Raw genomic sequence first — 18245 nt, 5'->3', positions numbered from 1 at the left:
AGAGGCGACAAACCGAATTTCAGTGTACAGAAGCCCTCCCCAGATTAGGTATGTAAATTAAATGGGTCTTCAATGTGTCGTGCAGTTTGTCATCTTAGGTTCAGTTTCCTTCTCCCCACAGAATCAATTGCATGTAAATAGGTCGTTGCTTATGCATAAGTTATTGCTTATGAATTCTTATTATCAAACAGTTCTTCGGGACTCAAGACACTTTTCTGAGATAAATATAGAGCAAAATTGGATGAACATGGAAGAAAAAATACTGGTAAAGATAATGGGAGATCTCTGGGGTAACTCCTCTGCATCTAGTACAAATGCCCATTAAAGAGTCTGAGCATTTATGGTCATAAATACTTACTCAAGGTGTGGAGAAATCAACAGGAATACTTCATGAACCAAGATTATTAAAAAATAAAGGAGGTTGCACTTTCCAGGAGCTGTTATATGACAGAATTGTTACTTCGACAACAATTGAGAAATGCCAATTTTTCTCAGCTTAAGGTATTTTCACATTTCTGTTCAGTTCTGGAGACAAGAATTAGGCAGGGTACTTCCCCTTCTCATTTTATTATCATGTGCCTAGTTTGTGTCTCCCATTTAGAGGTTCAGGTTAAAATTTATTCTTATAATTGGAATGCTAAGACAATTTTTTCCATTGGTCACACTGGAAAATTTTCATTTTTAATTCTATTTTATTCTATGTTATATTATTTGCAGGCAGGAGGGAAGTGTCTTCTTTTGGCACAGGGCATGTCATGCTTCCTAGGACTATCACATAATTTTAATGAACAAATTCCGTGCTATTGTAGAGTTATTGGCTTTTGGTAATGTTCTTGCTCTCCCCTGGTCACTTCGTCATATTATGGCTGAAAATTTTGGTCATGCACAGCAATCTGTATAACAAATACCTCCTATTTACTACCAGGTATGAGGAAGAGTCTTATGGCAAACAGTGTATGATAGGGTGCATAGCTGACACTGCGGTTTCTTCTAAATGAGACTCCTATTATATGGTTGCCCATTTCTTCAGGAGATGAAACATCTGGTCCTCTGCAGTCCAGTATTCTGATCTTGCCCTTGTTTTTTCTGATGTCACATATGGTTGTTCTGTGCATGGTGGCATTCGTGTTTTAATTAAGAAAATGGTTTCAGAATTGGAGATGGTGACATCAGGTATGTTGTAAAAGAGAGAAATGTCATCCAAACTGTTGTAAAATATAAATTATATTCATAAATACAAAAATGTATAGATATAAATTTAATTAGTCCTACTTGCTTTGCTATAAAGTATTAGCATATTAAGTTCTTATAAGTAATAATAGTAAAAATTTAAAAAATGAAAATAAATCCATGTCAGATAAAAATATACAAGAAATTCCTTTATATATATATTGTTGTAATACTTTTACATGCTTTTGTGCAGGCTCTTTATTAAATACCACCTCTACATGATTAAAAGCAATCATAAAAGCAAATAATTAACTGCAAAGCTTTAATAGTTTGCCATCGATACTAAAGTAAATATTTTCAATCTGAGTGCCTAAAGTTAAACACTCTGGAAATGATCTACAGGCTTAGCTGCTAGACTATCCAATCTGTACTGAAAATGTTGGCTCTGATCCCCTTCTTTTATAACATTTTTGGTGAATTGCTCCTCTCTTCTGAGGTTCTAGGTTGTTCTTACTGATCAGAATCAATTAAACCTTCTATGGGACTTAAGGAGTGTTTGCTATGAATTCAATAGGAGCAAGATTTTGTCACAGAATTTGAATGAGTTAAAAATAATTACAATAATTCATTTTGAAGCAATTTCCTTTTTGCTTGTAGTATGCTGCCATGCTTGTCTTTTTCCTTTTAGAAGGGATCTTACTGAGAACTCACATGCTAGCTCATTTTTATCACTCTGAATGGACATAGGCAATTTGTTACTGAATGGAAGTGATACTTGTTCAGGCCTTGCCCTCAAAAAAAAAAAAAAAAGCTTCACATTCTTTAGGATCACAGCTGAACTTCAAATATTATGGCTATTCAACAGCAGTCACAGAAAAGCTCCATTACCCTTTTACATGTGAAAATTGAGCTAAGGAAGGGAAAAAGCTAAAATCCTCAGGGTTATTGATTGTTAAATACCTAAAAATCTTTTCAAGCTCTGGCTTTCAATGGCTTAAATGTCCCACTCAATAAGTCTGTGGGAAACTGAGGAACTGAGACAAAACACTTCACATTGGATCATCACCCACTCAGCTGCTCAACTGGGTTTCTGACGACATGTTTTGAAGCGATGGAGTTCATTACTCCACAGATTACTGTGTGTGACCATCTACTAGAAAGAAATAAAGATTTTCACTGATCTCTGTCTGGAAACATGAGTTGGATATATTTTTCAGACCCAAGTACAAGCATTTATTAAAATTGCACCGCAATTTGGTATGGAACATACTTCTTGTGTGTGTATGCTGTCGAGCTCATCTGAGCCCATAAAAGATGTTAATACTCACCGAAAATAAAGCAAAACGTTAAAGAAGGGGAGAAAAATCCATTTTGATAGAATCATAGAATCATCCAGGTTGGAAAAGACCTTTAAGATCATCGAGCCTAACCGCTAACCTAGCACTGCCAAGTCCACCACTAAACCATGTCCCTAAGCACCACATCCACATATCTTTCAAAGACCTCCAGGGATGGTGATTCAACCACTTCCCTGGGCAGCCTGGTCCAATGCTTGACAACTCTTTCAGTGAAGAAATTTTTCCTAATATCCAATCTAAACCTCCCCTGGCGCAACTTGAGGCCATTTCCTCTTGTCCTATCATTAGTTACTTGGGAGAAGAGACCGACACCCACCTCACTACAACCTCCTTTCAGGGAGTTGTAGAGAGCGATGAGGTCTCCCCTCCGTCTCCTTTTCTCCAGGCTAAACAGTCCCAGTTCCCTCAGCTGCTCCTCATAAGGTTTGTTCTCCAGACCCTTCACCAGTATCGTGGTTTAACCCCAGCCAGCAACTAAGCCCCACCCAGCCGCTCGCTCACTCTGCCCCGGTGGGATGGGGGAGAGAATCAGAAGAGTAAAAGTGAGAAAACTTGTGGGTTGAGATAAAGACAGTTTAATAGGGAAAGCAAAAGCCGCACATGCAAGCAAAGCAAAACCAGGAATTCATTCACTCCTTCCCATCGGCAGGCAGGTCTTCAGCCAGCTCCAGGAAAGCAGGGCTCCATCACGCGTAACAGTGACTTGGGAAGACAAACGCCATCACTCTGAACGTTCCCCCTTCCTTCTTCTTTTCCCAGCTTTATATTGCTGAGCATGACGTCATATGGTGTGGAATATCCCTCTGGTCCGTTGGGGTCAGCTGTCCCGGCTGTGTCCCCTCCCAACTTCTTGCCCACCCCCCGCCTACTCGCTGGTGGGGTGGGGTGAGGAGCAGAAAAGGCCTTGACTCTGTGTCAGCACTGCTCAGCAATAACGAAAACACCTCTGTATTATCAACACTGTTTTCAGCACAAATCCAAAACACAGCCCCATACTAGCTACTGTGAAGACAATTAACCCTATCCCAGCCAAAACCAGCACAACCAGCTTCGTTGCCCTTCTCTGGACACGCTCCAGCACCTCAATGTCTTTCTTGTAGTGAGGGGCCCAAAGCTGAACACAATATTCGAGATGCGGCCTCACCAGGGCCGAGTACAGGGAGACAATCACTTCCCTAGAATCGCTTTCATGAAATGTGAAAAACTACATCTGTTTAGTTGTTCAAAGCAACGCAAGAATTTGGGGTGTTAAATATATGATGTTTTTAATATTGGAACATTGAATGGGAGAGTATTCAAACATACAGCCCATATACACACCCAGAACAGTCCAGAGCCTGAATTACAGACATTACCAATGAAAAATAAAAAAATTATTACTGGGCAGTCACTCTGCATTGCTCTGCTGTAATCCTCAGTCCTTTGTTTAACCTTTGAGAGGTGTTGAAATACATTGTGATTTGATGTGTGGATGGGGAGGGAGGCTGAAGTAAACAAGGCTTTCTGTAGCAGAGCTTCTGAGCCAGTTGTGATGGAAAAGAAAATTAAAGGACTGATTTAAGAGGTGTTATTAGTAATTGAAATACTCACCTTTTTTTTTTTCTCTGATTCATCTGCTACCATGAAGCAGGTGAAGACTTTAAACCACAGCTCAAGAGTGAACTTGACAATTTGTTGAAAAAGTGTGATGCTTTGGAAAAGCATCCAAGTCTGTTTTGCTTTTACTCACATCTTCCTTAAGGAATTTCAGTACAGAGCATAAGGTCTGTCAGAACAATATTTTACAGGAATGAATCTATCAACACAAAATAGTTCCAAAATGAGAAGAAAATTGCATTTGCAAAATACCATTCCATTTCTCATTTTCTGCATCCATTTCAGTTCAAGGTATTTCAATTCCACATAAAAGTTGACGACATTTAAAGCACTAAAAGCAGGTTATTTCCATTGTTTCCCTCATTTCTGGAAGTCCTGGAGGGCTCACTGACCATGGAAGTTCAAGTGATCCTGTAGATAGGTTGTGCTCAGCACTGTACAGACACACATACATAAATCCCTGCTTGTAAATCCAACATTTTTAATAAAAAGGCCCTGCTAAACAGAAAAGAAAAAGAAGGGGTGAAGTTACACCCCTCTGAAAACTGGTGGTCCCACTGTGTCACGACAGGACAGTTGAATGACATATGAGGTCTAAGAGTGGAAAGGTTTCCTCATAACATGAGGATTTCAGGGTACAACCTGCTAATTTATTTACTCATAGGCTAATTTTAACTTTTCTGAGTGAAGCTGTAATAACTACCGGAGAAGAACTGAGGGATCCAGGTAGCAATCTTTGCAGATTAAAAAAAGGTGAAGGTTTGTATCTCCACATCTATTCTCATTCTTGGTGCGTTATTTAAAATGTTATTTTGTGTTTCTTTTTCAGAGGGGCTGTCAGTTCACCTTTGAGAGACATGCAACTGCTGTTACGTCACCTCTTATGAAAGGTTTAAGCCTGATAAATGATAGCAAAGCAGATCTGCACAAACAGATGCACACTCCGCTTTGCCTGTGTTAGTTATACTCTTTATGGCACTTGTAAATTAAGGAACAGAATGATACAGAAGAATATTAAACAAAAATGCTGTTACATTTGACATGTTCCCCGCACCCATTTGGTTTTGCCTTGATCTATTCCCCTTCAAACTTGTTCCATGTCAGACCACCTTGTTCCGTACTATTTCCCTTCTTACAAATATTGATCTCCGTTGATCTGGATGATAGTAATTAAATATATTCTCAAAGAAATGAGTATTTCTGTTTCCACCATGACCTGCCTCATCTGCGCAAGTGTTTTAGGCAAGAAATCTTCTGCTCCCTTTTTGATGCAAACTTGACCTCTGTTGTCTTAGTTGGAAAATGCACTTGATTTCTAACAAGAGCTTTTCAAAATGTAACACTGCTGATTTGTTGGATAATGAAATCCAAATTGTTCCACAAAAAAAGGTGCAATTATACAGCGTGTAATACACAAATAAATTGACTTAATGTTACATTATAATGAAAACTGTGCAAAATCCTCTACACAAGCACAATAAAATAATAAAAAGTAATAGAACAGGTAATAGATGTAAAATAAATGCTAAAAAAGTAGTTCAAATCATTTTCATACCAGTCAAAAGATACTGAGAAGGGCGCATCCAATCACAATAAAACACCAGAATGAAACACTTCTAAATAGTAATATAAATTTTTGTGGACACTTCATGTCCCATGATGTGGAATTGACATATAGTTTGATTTTCTTTTTCCTAATGTAAGCCACAGTTTTACAGTCCTAGTGAAAACATTTTATTGCTGGGGATGTATTAGACATGGTTCATTTCCCTTCTCAGTATGGCTTTAATTTTCCACATCCATGGCTTGACACAGACCCAAACACCAGAAGATGGTTGTCTGCTATAAAGTGTTTGGTTTTCTTTGATTGCTTTACAATTTAATCTATAGTTCATTCCATTAACCCTTTCCATTTTAATGCCACAGAAGTCTTCCCCCTCTCCTTAATATAAAGATAAACTTCCCCCGAAACATTTATGCTCTTGTGTCCAGAGGATTACAAAGAGAACTGGAAGGAGAGTGGTATGGGGGGACGAGCAGTCTCTTTCTTAGTTAACTTCCCAATGGCCATATGTAATCGGTGAAATAATTGAATGCACCACAGCAACAGGATTTTCCTTTCTGTTTTCATAATGCATTCATAATCATTCATTTGGTTTGGTCATATTTATACCAACGCACAGAGCCAAGAAAGTGCCACTGTCGTTCTAACTTTCTCCTCAATCCCTGCTCTTCAGGGGGGAAAAGAAAAAAAACCACATTCCCGTCTGCAGTGTTGTCACATCCGATATCCAGTTCCTTCCGGCAGAGAAAGTGTATCTGGGAGGGTCACCAGATCAGCCTGTGCCTCGGGGCTCCTCGCCTAAAGTACAAAAGACTCGACTCAACTCACGTTAGTCATCTAGGTGGCCTATCGGTGGTGACGGACTGCCAGCTCGGTCTGTGGGCTAGCCGTGATAACTGCCTTGAAATGCTAAGTGCTTAATTAAGGACCTTTCATATCAGTTATTGAGGGCTCCATCTCCCATAGCCCAGGGCATTGTACTTTACAGAGGACTCCCCAGAGCCACAGCCAACTTTATTGCAGTGACAAGTTAAAAAAAAAAAAAAAAAAGAAAGGGGAAAAAAAAAGGAAAGAAAGAAAGAAAAGAAACAAGTGGTTTTAATCTTCTTGCAAGCTCCCAAAATCTAAATACAAGCAGACAGCTCAGCCGACAACATGATCCCCTACTAAAAATACATTTTTTACTGTTTATGAGAATATTGCTTGCTCGTGTTTTGGGTAAGGTATGGAGTCATCCCTGACAAGATGATCAGACCACTTGTGTTAACCCACAGTGATATTTTGCAGTGTGCATCTTTTCCCCTCCCCTAGAACGCTCGATACCAACTGAAGAGACATGTTTATTTAAAAGCAGGAAAAACAGATGTTTGTGGCTAAAACTTGTATAATTAATCCTTGCTTTTCATAAACAGCAGATCCGGTTCTGTCAAGGAAGGGAAGAAATATTTCACAGCCGACTAAGTAGCGGAGGTTTGGAAAGAAATACCTTTTGTTTCTGTCTGTGGTAGAAGAGCCCTGCATAAGAGCGATCAGTTCTGCTTTTGATTACTTCTGAGGGCATCAATCAGCAGTAACTCTGCCAAAGTCATTAAAGTTACATCACTGTGAAACTACTGTAAGGACAATCAGAGTCAGACCCACAGCTTTCATTCAGGAGGTTCATAGATGGGATAAACACAATGGATAAATTTCTTATTGTACACCAATTTCATACCAGACTTATTCTTAATTTGCAGCAGCGTAAGAGAAGTTCAGAATCAAGACAAAGGACAAAATGTTCCTCCCAGTTCCTTTGGCGCCAAATCAAAGGAGGACCCGTAATGTAATCCTGGATGAAAACTAGAATCAACAAGATCAATCATTATAATAACATCATAATAATAATTATAATTGCCATCTTATTTACCCCACAATAATGCAGCTAGGGAGATGGACCGAGTGCAAAACCAAAGTAATCAAAACTTGAATAAGGCCCAAAAAGCTGCTCAGGAAAAGCGTTCTCTGCAAGTTAAACTTCAGTTTGTAGAGCCTTTTGGGACCTCCTGAGCCTGCAGTTAGGCTGGTCCAGGTGCTACAGGCTGGACAGAACCTCATGAAAGCATCCGAAGGGACGCACCGCTCCTGTGTCCCGGCAAGGAACATGTGTGCGACATTGCAATGCAGGTGTAGCCAAAACCCTTGCCATCATCCCCAGCAAGCTGATCCGCTAGGGACCCAAGCAGGTACGAACAGCAAAGCAACCAAATCAAAACATCCAGCAGGCGTAGGCTGACAATTCTTCTTTTCATACCTTTTCTCCAATATCCCTTCTTCTACTTCTTTTTTTCTTTTTTAATCAACTCACTTTGAGTTCTTTGATGTACCTGCGGCTCTGCACCTCCTTCGTTGCCAACTAATGCGGAAGCACTGGGTGTCTAAAAGCCAGTGACACCAATATGATTTATTTTTAAAATGCAAATGACAAGTATTTAAAGTAAAATGATGCTTCTCACACATAACTAGAGTAATATATTATCAGCACAACCGCATAATAATTTGAGAGCTACAGGATCTTCTTCTTCAGTCTGTATATATTTTAATACAGACCAAGGTTTGTATTTTATATTTAAATTTAAACATGGTATCCTAGATATACTAAATATAGATTATATTTGGTATATGGTACTGTATATGCTATATTTAGTATACTAAATTTAAATATAATACACAGTTTATAATGTGTTATAACTAGCTTATGAATAGTAGGAATCAAAAAAATAGACCGAGTTTATCCTGGGGCTTGCATAGGTTTGCACTAAGAGTTTAGGCAGGATTTGAGTAGCAAAGATCAGTGTTATCTGAGATATACATTGCTTACTGCATCTAGGAGAAAGATCCCGCAGTCTTGTTCATATGAAATATTCTCATACTGCTTCTACACTTCACAATCTCCAAATAAAGGAGAAAAGATTAAACCTATTGCTTGTTCATTGTGGTGAGATCCTTTGAAATGAAAAAAGCTGTATAAGTGGAAGATGTGATTGCTTCTTTATCTGAATTTGTAATTAAAGTCACTTCTTTTTCAAGGCAGAAATCAGGGAGCCTTCTCCTTGTGTACAGTTTTTCATGCCTAATTTAGCAGATTATATTTCTCCCACATCCTGTGACAGTTAAATAAACAGGCGTAGGAAATATCTCTAAAATCATTTAAGGTTCTCCATAAAACAACAAAAAAAAAAGAGGACGACATGCTGAAACACACAATATACACCCAGAAAATGGGAATATTAGGATCATTGTTTAATTTCCGAGACCAGGTTACCGGGAAAATTTTTGATGATTCAGAGCTTGAGCATCTGTGCTCACTCAACAGTGTGATAGTGACAATTATTAACTACAAAACTGTTGTAGCGGGGTAAGAGTAAATAAGCTATCACCACGGAGCTGCACGCGAGAGCCGCATTCCTCCGGACCGTATTTTACTGCAGCAAGCTCCACCTGATGACAGCTACAATCAACAGTGGCTCCAGGCAGCTGCTTTGCTGCAGGCCACATTCAATTATGTCGGCCTGCATTAGTCCCTGGCGAAGCTGTCACCTTCCAGCCTGTGAAGTGATAGCGTGAAGGGTCTCCTGAAGTCTCCGCAGTTCTGCCATCAGTTAGGGGAGCAAGGGGAAGCGACGTGAAAAAAAGACCATTAGCACTGTGACTGCTTGCAGCATTCCTTTTGCTTATCGAAGGGGGGGGGGGGAAATAGCTTAGGTGAGCTGGATCCAGAAAGTTGTCTGGTGTTGGATAATTGCAGATTTTTTTTTTTTTTTCCATAAAAACATTTTTTTTTTTCCTACAGGGTTGGGGGTAGGAGCAGAAGCTGTGCCCTTTTCCTGGATTTTCGGACTTACTCAGCCTTCTGGAGAGCGGTTCAGACCGTACTTAACGGCAGCGGGGAACGGTGCTGTATATTGCCTTTTTATAATATTTTCCCAAACAATCCTGTGGCATTTTGGGAGGTAGGAAGTCCTGAAGGAGCTTTTGGGTTTAGATGTTCAGCATCTCCCCCCGCAGAACAGCTTCACAAAGCCTCCTGTGGGCAGGTGGGGAAGCGCATGGACCGTGGGGGGATTTTGGGACAGAGGAGTTTTCACTGCCGTGTGAGTCAGCTCATGCCGGGCCCCACCAAGGCAGCCTGACGGGGAAACGGGTGACTTCTCCATGCCACCAGCTCTAGACCTCTGCATCTCCAGCACTGAGACTGCAGGTTGGACGTGTCAGACCCATGGCTGTATAGCACTCGGCACCACACGAACCCAAAGGTAGATGTTCCACAGGGCGCCAATGGATTTGTATTCTCTTCTCCCATCACTGCAGCTTTGATGTAGGCTATGCAGTTTTCCAAGCCAGTGGATAGCTGTGCTCAGGCACAGGGCCTTCCAGAAAACCCTCAGCTCCCCCTGCCCGGAAAGTTCACATTCCAGCTTTCAGAGGTCCAATAGCACTAATATTGATAATAGAATACAGTAATAGTTCTGCAATTGAGATATCTAGTGTGTATGCACTTGTGATAATAATGTACTAACATTATTTACTAATAATACTGAAGAGAGAAATAATCAAGTGGCAGCCCCATCACCTTCCTTAAATGAAATGAAAAGCAAAATGGGGGGGGGGGTCCCCTTTAAGAAAGACAATAGAAGCCCTAAGACAGCTTTTTTTCCCCCACAGTCATCTTCAATTTATAATATTCCACCAGCCTGATGTATTTGATTAAGAATCTCTATATTTCATTTCAAGACATTGTTCTGCCTCCCTGTATGTTTTCCTTCATCACAGAAGACAAATCCACTGCATTATAATTCTGTTTTTAAGGAGCTGTTTTCAAAAGTGCTTAATTCCTTCATACAGGTTACTGAATAGTCTAATGAGGTAAACTCCTGACATACAACCTACTACCTAAAAGATCTGCTGGAGCTCTTACTGTCCTCTTTGAGAAATGTTACTTGGGACAGTAACGTGCATATAATATTTATTAATCATGTATTAGCCCTTTTTCAATTATTAATATGAAGCATGCTTAAAAATGGCTTGCACTTGAGCTGTAAAAGAAGACGTGTTTCCTGCAGTGTTGCTCTCCTCACAAGAGAGGATGGCACAGGAAAGAAGCTGCTTTTTAGCAACCTGCCTCTGCCTATGAAGGTTTATTGTGGTGTGCCTCAGTTTCCCTATCTTAAAAAGAAATGGTAGCACAACTCTGTTTTGCACTACCGTTGAAAAATCTCAATTCTCTCCTTTCCGAAAAACAGCAAAGAAGCCCAACCTCATTCCGCACAATCTCACAAGCACAGAAACCTTCCCTTTCATAGATATTTAAAAGTGAATCATAACCATTTGCCTCAGTGCAGCAAAATAAAACTCTAAAAGTCCTACTAAGCCCAAAAAAGCTGCACAACGAACAGATTGAGCAAGTGCACCTGGGGATAAATGCATTATGGACTTAGATCCATTATCACACCTCTTCTCGTCACAGCCACTATCCGAACCCCACAGGAAATCATTCATTGAGACGCAGAATGTCATTTTAGTTGTAGCATTAATTTCCCAGCTGCTGGTAAAGATATATTATGCCCCTTCGTTGCGTATAAAAGAAAATGAGCACAACTCCATTTGATAACTTCGCTACTGGATGTAGGTTTTATTAAGGGCCAAGATCTCTGTAGTGTAAACGTTGGTAACATGCGTGTTTCTTTCTAAAGATGGGCCCTTTGATTTTATTGTCTCTCCAAGCAGTGAATAACATGCATTGACATGCTGATGAGGAGGTTCCAAATGGAGAATATGGCCATAACTAAAATGATATTATTCTGTCCCCTCGAGGGAAGGTTTTGCTCTCAAATCTCAGCAGGAGGCACTTGTGATAAAACTCAATTTGGGACATTATCCTCCTCATGTTTATTTACTTTTCCCCTTTTTTATATATACAATCAATATGAAAATGGAGCCAAATGTATGTAATACCACATAAACCCAACTGTTTTCTCCCTCTCTCTTTTTCTTTATGTAGCAGATTGAATCCTAAAAGTTTCTACCAATCTGAGCACCGTGGAGCCAGGTTTTTTTCTCCCGCATTAGTACGGATAAAAGGCAGAAAACATTCTTAGTAGCAGTGTGCAGTCTGGTTCTTTAGTTTGATTCGCATGGCCTATTTTAGACACCTGAGTTAAGTTGAAACCTATAACAAACTAGAGAGCTTATTTCTTTCCACTGATTACTCAGAGACACTATAATGAGCACCACAGATTTATATTTCTATGTTGTAAATGTTTGAATTTGATGAGATGAATCCTCACCCTATCGTCCAAGGGACTAGTGTTCTTGGAGGACAAGACCTGGAGCTGTGGCCCATAGAAACTAGAAGCATCTACTATTGGTAGATACTCCTGGTACCTACTATTATGGTTTTGTCTAAATGAAAGAAGCCACATCCGTGCATGTGGCTGGGGTGCATTCTGTTAGCGCAGAGGATATTGGTCTCAGCCCTGTGGTACTCTGCCGGTCTGCTTCTCTCAGCTATCACTTTAAGTGGATAGTCAACAGTAAAAATTAGTTCATACCCAAATATATAAACATTACCTTAGAGAAATTAGTCCTCTGAAGTGTAAACAATGTTTTTTTCAAGGAAAATAGCTGGATATTTTACAAAGTTCCTTGTAAATGTGGCTCTAAGTTTTGCTTCTGTCTTTGCCAGAGCAGTCGTCAGTGTTTAAATCCTGGGAAGCCTGATCTCGATCATAGACCCGCACAACGGAGTTAAGTCCCAGTGAAGGCTCTCTGTCAGATGCATGCAGAGCTAGAACAAGCTTCACTGACCTAAACAAAGGGTTTATTTTCACAGTGAGTTTAAGGCAATCTAAGGCTGTTTTCAAAGGGAAGATTCCATGCTAATCCCCAGCTCTCAACAGTCGCCATTGTGACATCACAGAGCTCCTGAAATATCAGAATCAGGATATCAGGAAAATAGTTCTTCTGAACACAAAAGAGATCAAAAAACCCCACAGTTTTCATCCAGTGCCTTTCTGATCCACCTGATCACTCAGCCACATGATTGCCAATTCAAGGTAAGGAAAAGGAACAGGAGAATTGCTCCAGAATTGCTTCTGAAGGAATTGCTCCCTTAATTAGTTGCATGGACTTAGACTGGATTGATTTGTGCTTGTCATTAAACCATAGTCTTAAAAACAATTCAGAGTAGAGCTCTTTTCCATTACTCAGTCTTTCTATGAAATAAAAACCTTCAGGAAAATCAGAGTCAAGTCAATGGGAATAGTTTAAGACAATATTGTGAGAGTGTTGTGAGCTCTCCACTTTCCAGAGGAGGAAATTCCATCAGAGAGGAATGAGTCAAAAACATTTATCGCTACATGGCTGGAAATTACGATAATGTGACTTGGCATCATAAACTCCCACCCCTTCAAAAGCCTAAACAATGTCCATTTTTAATCTTCTACCTTTACATCTTTTTACACTGAAATAGAAATGTTGCTTGGCAGGAGGAAGTGACAGATGCTCTGTGTGGTATATAGACGACCATACTGAAAGAGTACAACTGGCATTGTAGCTGATGAAGAAGACCCTCTCACTTAGCCAAGCTCTATATTTACTAATAAGTCAGTATTAAACCACCAGACTGGCCCAGGAACTACATGGTCATTAAGACTTTCATGGTGCATTAGGAAGAAACCAGACCTATTAACTGAACTTCATGTACCAAAACGCCTGTGCAGACGCATGGCTATTGTTAGGAGCTCAGCAACCCATATCTAAGTTAGAGTAAGTGTCTAACAGAGTAAGGATTATTCTCTCTAAATATATATATATGTGCTAATAGCAACAGTTCTACTCTTCAGAACAATTATCCCATAATTAAATATTATGTTGTGGTCACAGTCAAGGGACACACCCCTGGGAGAAGGGTCCATCACCTCATTTCTGTCCCCTTTCTAGGAGTCAGGCTCCTGGGTTCCTTATGGCTTGAGGACATTTTCATTCTCGAGTGTTCAGTGGTAACCTTCAGAAACGGGGATGGTTCCCCTTTGAGAATGTCTGCTGATTAGGGCAGTCCTGTGAAACAGAGGAAAGGTGGTTTAGGATCCTCTCCTGCCACAGAGGATGTAGAACCCTGGCTGTTTGCTTTCTGGACAGATGTAGTAACCATTAGATTACTTATTATGAGGAAAAAAAGTGAGACGCCACAGCAGGCAAATTACATTTCTCAGACTGCTCCAAAAAATTAGAATTTAAGCAGTTTTTTTGTCTAAAACTGGAGAAGCATAAAGGAGTGGTCTGACGGCAATCTCCCAGCAGACCAAACATGGTGGTTACTGCTGGGGTTAGGCTTCTACAAGAAGAGAGAGCAGAAAAGTAGATAGCAGGAGGGAGTTTCTGCTGGTGATGTACAAGAAATTTAGGCGCCTAAATCCCAAAATGAGGAAAATTTAGATTAACTGAACCAGCTTCCCAATATTCTGCAGTAAAGTTTTCTCACTGCCTAATTGCGATTGTGCCGCAAAGTGTCTCAACGCTGACAGAATTCAGCAAGTCAATACCTACATGGCTCCTGAGATCCACAAATTAAGCCTACTTCCACCTGTCTCACTTGAGGATCTCGCTTTAGTAGGCTGGATTATGTTCAAAATATGGTCACACCATGTCCTGCCTCCTCCCTGCCTAGGGTTCCCCTGCTTTTGATGGGCCAGAGGGAGACGTGTTAGCCAAATTCCCCCCAATAGAAGCAGGGACTAAACCCAGGTTTTCCATATATAAAGTAGACACTTTTAAGGTATGATTCTTCTGATCCATCCTGGAAGAACATCTTTCTTTCTCTGGATTGTAAAGAGGTTCTCAGGTGACTCATTTTCACATAGACATTTGCACAACAGATTTCCAGATTGGCTTGGACTGATCCCAGACTTACTAATTTATGACTAACATGGAAATGCTCCAGTGACCATCTTTAACATCATCACTTTCCTTTCCCCCACATTTCTTACCCTAAAGCATTTTCTTGTCCCCACTTCAGGAAGTTACTGCAGGTTTGCTTTTCTTTCCCTATTTCCAAACTCGTGAGTTTTCCCAGATATTGACGTGGGAGGTTCCACAGATGAATTCAGGTAAAGGTAACAGAGAATATTGTATATTCAGGCAACATGATAAAGAAAGGGTCGTAGCAGTGAGCTGCCTCCTAGGGCATATGTCCTCTGTCAGGGATCAGCTGATGATAGGGCTCTGGTAGAAGTCAACACCTTATCCACAACATCATGAAATCTTTCTTTGTGGTCTCACGTACCAAGACTTACCTGCCCCGGAAGAAAAATCATCACACTGTCCCGCACGCACTTGAGATGGTGGCACCAGGAGGAGGATGCAGGAAAAGGGAACAATAAAATGGGCCTAATATGTGGAGTGTACAGGCTGGCACATCTCATCCTGAAGTTACAGTGCTCTTTGGGATTATGGCAATGCTAGTAAATGAAACAGTGCTGGGCATGGATGCAGATACTGGATGTTGACCAACTTTGTTCTTAACTTGTTAGATTGAAGACTGGTACACAGTTAAGCAGGGCAAAGAGGTCACTGCCAAATAACGTGTTAACATGAGCCGTTTCCAATACGATGTTTGGAAGAGGTCATCCTGTTTTGAAAGCTGGGAGAGTATCGCAGTATGAACATAGAGTATGCAAGCTGACCTCACATGGAGAGCGAGGAAGGCCTCGTTCTCCATCCACAGTTATACAAACTGGGAATCGCTGAGTTCTTTCACCTTCTGGTCTCTTCAGTCCTTTCCAGGCTGGGAGTTCAGGGGACTCCTTCCAGAGCCAGACATTGTCTCTACCTCATCACTTACAGGAGGTTGCATATTCAGCTTCTATATATATATAATGCACACATGGGCACTTTCAGGGTAAGTATCTCAATTTGGAGAAGTTTCAGACCTATGCTACACTTACAGTAAATCTGAAGAATTTGAGATACGTTGGATATTAGCTGTGCACACTTTGAACCTGCAACTAAAGTCCAGCAGATCTGAGGTATTCAGAATGTGTGTTTTGGGCGTTCCCTCTGTGCATAAGCAGTGAGACCAATTCTACAGATTCAATAGGACTCACTCCATATGGTCTCTCAGCTTGCACATAGATGGTGGCCATCTGCAGAGGAGTTCCAGAGAGCAGTCTAGTCCAGCTGGGATTGTTCTAGTCCAGGCTGTTGAATGTTGGAAATCAGAGACAAGCCTATTATACCACAAAAGAGAGAAGGAAAGAATAACATAAACCCGTTCTGAACTTTCCCCTCTCACATGCTAAAGGTAGATAAAATTATGACTGACATGGAGAAAGTGAATAGGAAAGGTTTATTCATTATTTCTTATAAAACACAAATCTAGATGACATGAGACAAAACTCCCTGGTAACTAGTTGTCCTGGTTTCAGCAGGGATCGAGTTAATTTCCTTCCTAGGAGCTGGTACAGTGTTTTGGATTTAGGATGAGAACAAAGTTGATAACACACCGATGTTTTAGGTGTTGCTAGGTAGTGTTTACACTAGTCAAGGACTTTTCAGCTTCCCATGCTCTACCGACTGAGCAGGCTGGAGGTGCACAAGAAGCTGGGAGGGGGCACAGCCAAACTGGCCAAAGGGACATTCCATACCATGGGACGTCATGCTCAGTACAGAAACTGGGGAAAGCTGGCCGGGGGGGCCGCTGCTCGGGGACTGGCTGGGCATCGGTCGGCGGGTGGTGAGCAATGGCACTGTGCATCACTTGTTTTGTGTATTATTATTATTATAATATTATTATTATCATTTTATTTCAATTATTAAACTGTTTTTATCTCAACCCACGAGTTTTTCTAACTTGTGCTCTTCCAATTCTCTCCCCCATCCCACCGGGGTGGGGGGGAGTGGGCGAGCGGCTGCGTGGTGCTTAGTTGCCGACTGAAATTAAACCACAACACTAGTTTTAAACAAGCAAAGCTAATTACATTTGCCATACACAGTTGAACTGTGGAAATCCCCATCACAGGGTGCTGTGGAGTCCAAATAATGAGTGAATTCAAAAAGTGATGAGACAAATTAATGAAAAAAAGTCCATCAGAGGCATCATTATAACTTGTCTCTCAACATCCCCAGGCAAGAAAAGTCCCAGAATTTAGGAAGACATGACAGCAAAAATGGTTCATTTCTGTACGCATTTCTGTGAGACCAGTCAGAGGCAGGACATCAAGTTAAGTGGACATTTGGTCTGATGCAGGTTCCCGTGCTTTTATACTCTGGGAAATATTCTGGGATATCACCCACAAGACAGTGTACTAAGCCTCTAGACTGCATTTTACACCATTAATTTCTTTACTCAAATATCATACAGTAACACACTTTTTTTCTAACTCATGCCAAAGTTTTCTTTGCGAGCCCATATCCACTCCTGGTCAAAAGAATTGTGTGCACACCAAGCCTGATGCATGTGCAACTCTTCCAAAGGTCTTCTAGTGGATCCTTCATAAGCCATGAATCTGAGAGCATTTCAAGCATGGTGCTCCCTGGTTTGCTCAACTGTTGGCACTGTAAAAAAATGTCGTCCACTGGACAATGTAGCCTGTCCTGATATAGAATCAACCCCTTTTAGAAATTTCAGCTGACAGCACCTTGACCTCATCAAATCACCTCATTCTGGAAATGCTGATATATAGCCTAGTGCTTAGGGGATTGACTGGGAAGGTAGGAATGATGATACCCTGTGCCCTCATAGAGAGAAGAGCTGTACCTCATATTCTGAGTGAATACTCTTAACCCAGGGCTTCTAGATAGAAACATCATGTCCTTTTCCAAAGGAGACTTGTGAGAGAGTGTCCCTCACTCCAGAAAAGTTATGGATGGCTGATTCTGATTAGCCAGAGCATCCAGCCCATGAACCCCCCCCAGAGCACCATGAGGATGAAAGCTACCCTCCCCTTCCCATTCCCATCTGGCTGCTGGTGACAGTCCTTGGTCAGAGGGTTGGTTCCCATTCTCAGGGTCCATCCCATTCCCCATCCATTATGTGCTCTGATTGCCTAACACAGATGTGTTTCACAGGCAGCTGAGACAAGCTCGTGGCTTGCTGCTGTCAAAGATGCATGGGCACCTTCCTGCTTCTCCTTCCCTTGCTTTCCCCTGTGCTCATCCCCAGTCCCAGCAGTGTAATCCTTTCTTCCCATCAGCTTTCGATGCTGCTCGCCTAATTGCGCAGCAAGACAGTTCCACTCACTAATCTAATGAGAATTGGCTTCTTTTTGGCCAGGTTATTTTTCAGTCTCTTGAGAGGCTTGAGTTGGCATTGTCATGCCATGAGATGGACATAAAGCCTGGCTTAAGGTGAGTGAGAGAGGAAACAGCTCCTAATTCTTTCAGCTGCGATGAACAGTTAATTCAACTCAAGCTGCCTGTGAAACAATCCCTTAAGCCATTCTGGAGATGTCTAGCTGAGATCACAAGGATCATCTGTGATAGAGCAGGGAGCTGACTCTTCACTGCTCGAGCTCTAAGCTAAA

This window comes from Aptenodytes patagonicus, chromosome 3 (genome assembly GCF_965638725.1).
Source record: "Aptenodytes patagonicus chromosome 3, bAptPat1.pri.cur, whole genome shotgun sequence".
In the NCBI taxonomy this organism is placed as follows: domain Eukaryota; kingdom Metazoa; phylum Chordata; class Aves; order Sphenisciformes; family Spheniscidae; genus Aptenodytes; species Aptenodytes patagonicus.
Note: the sequence above shows the minus strand (reverse complement) of the source record.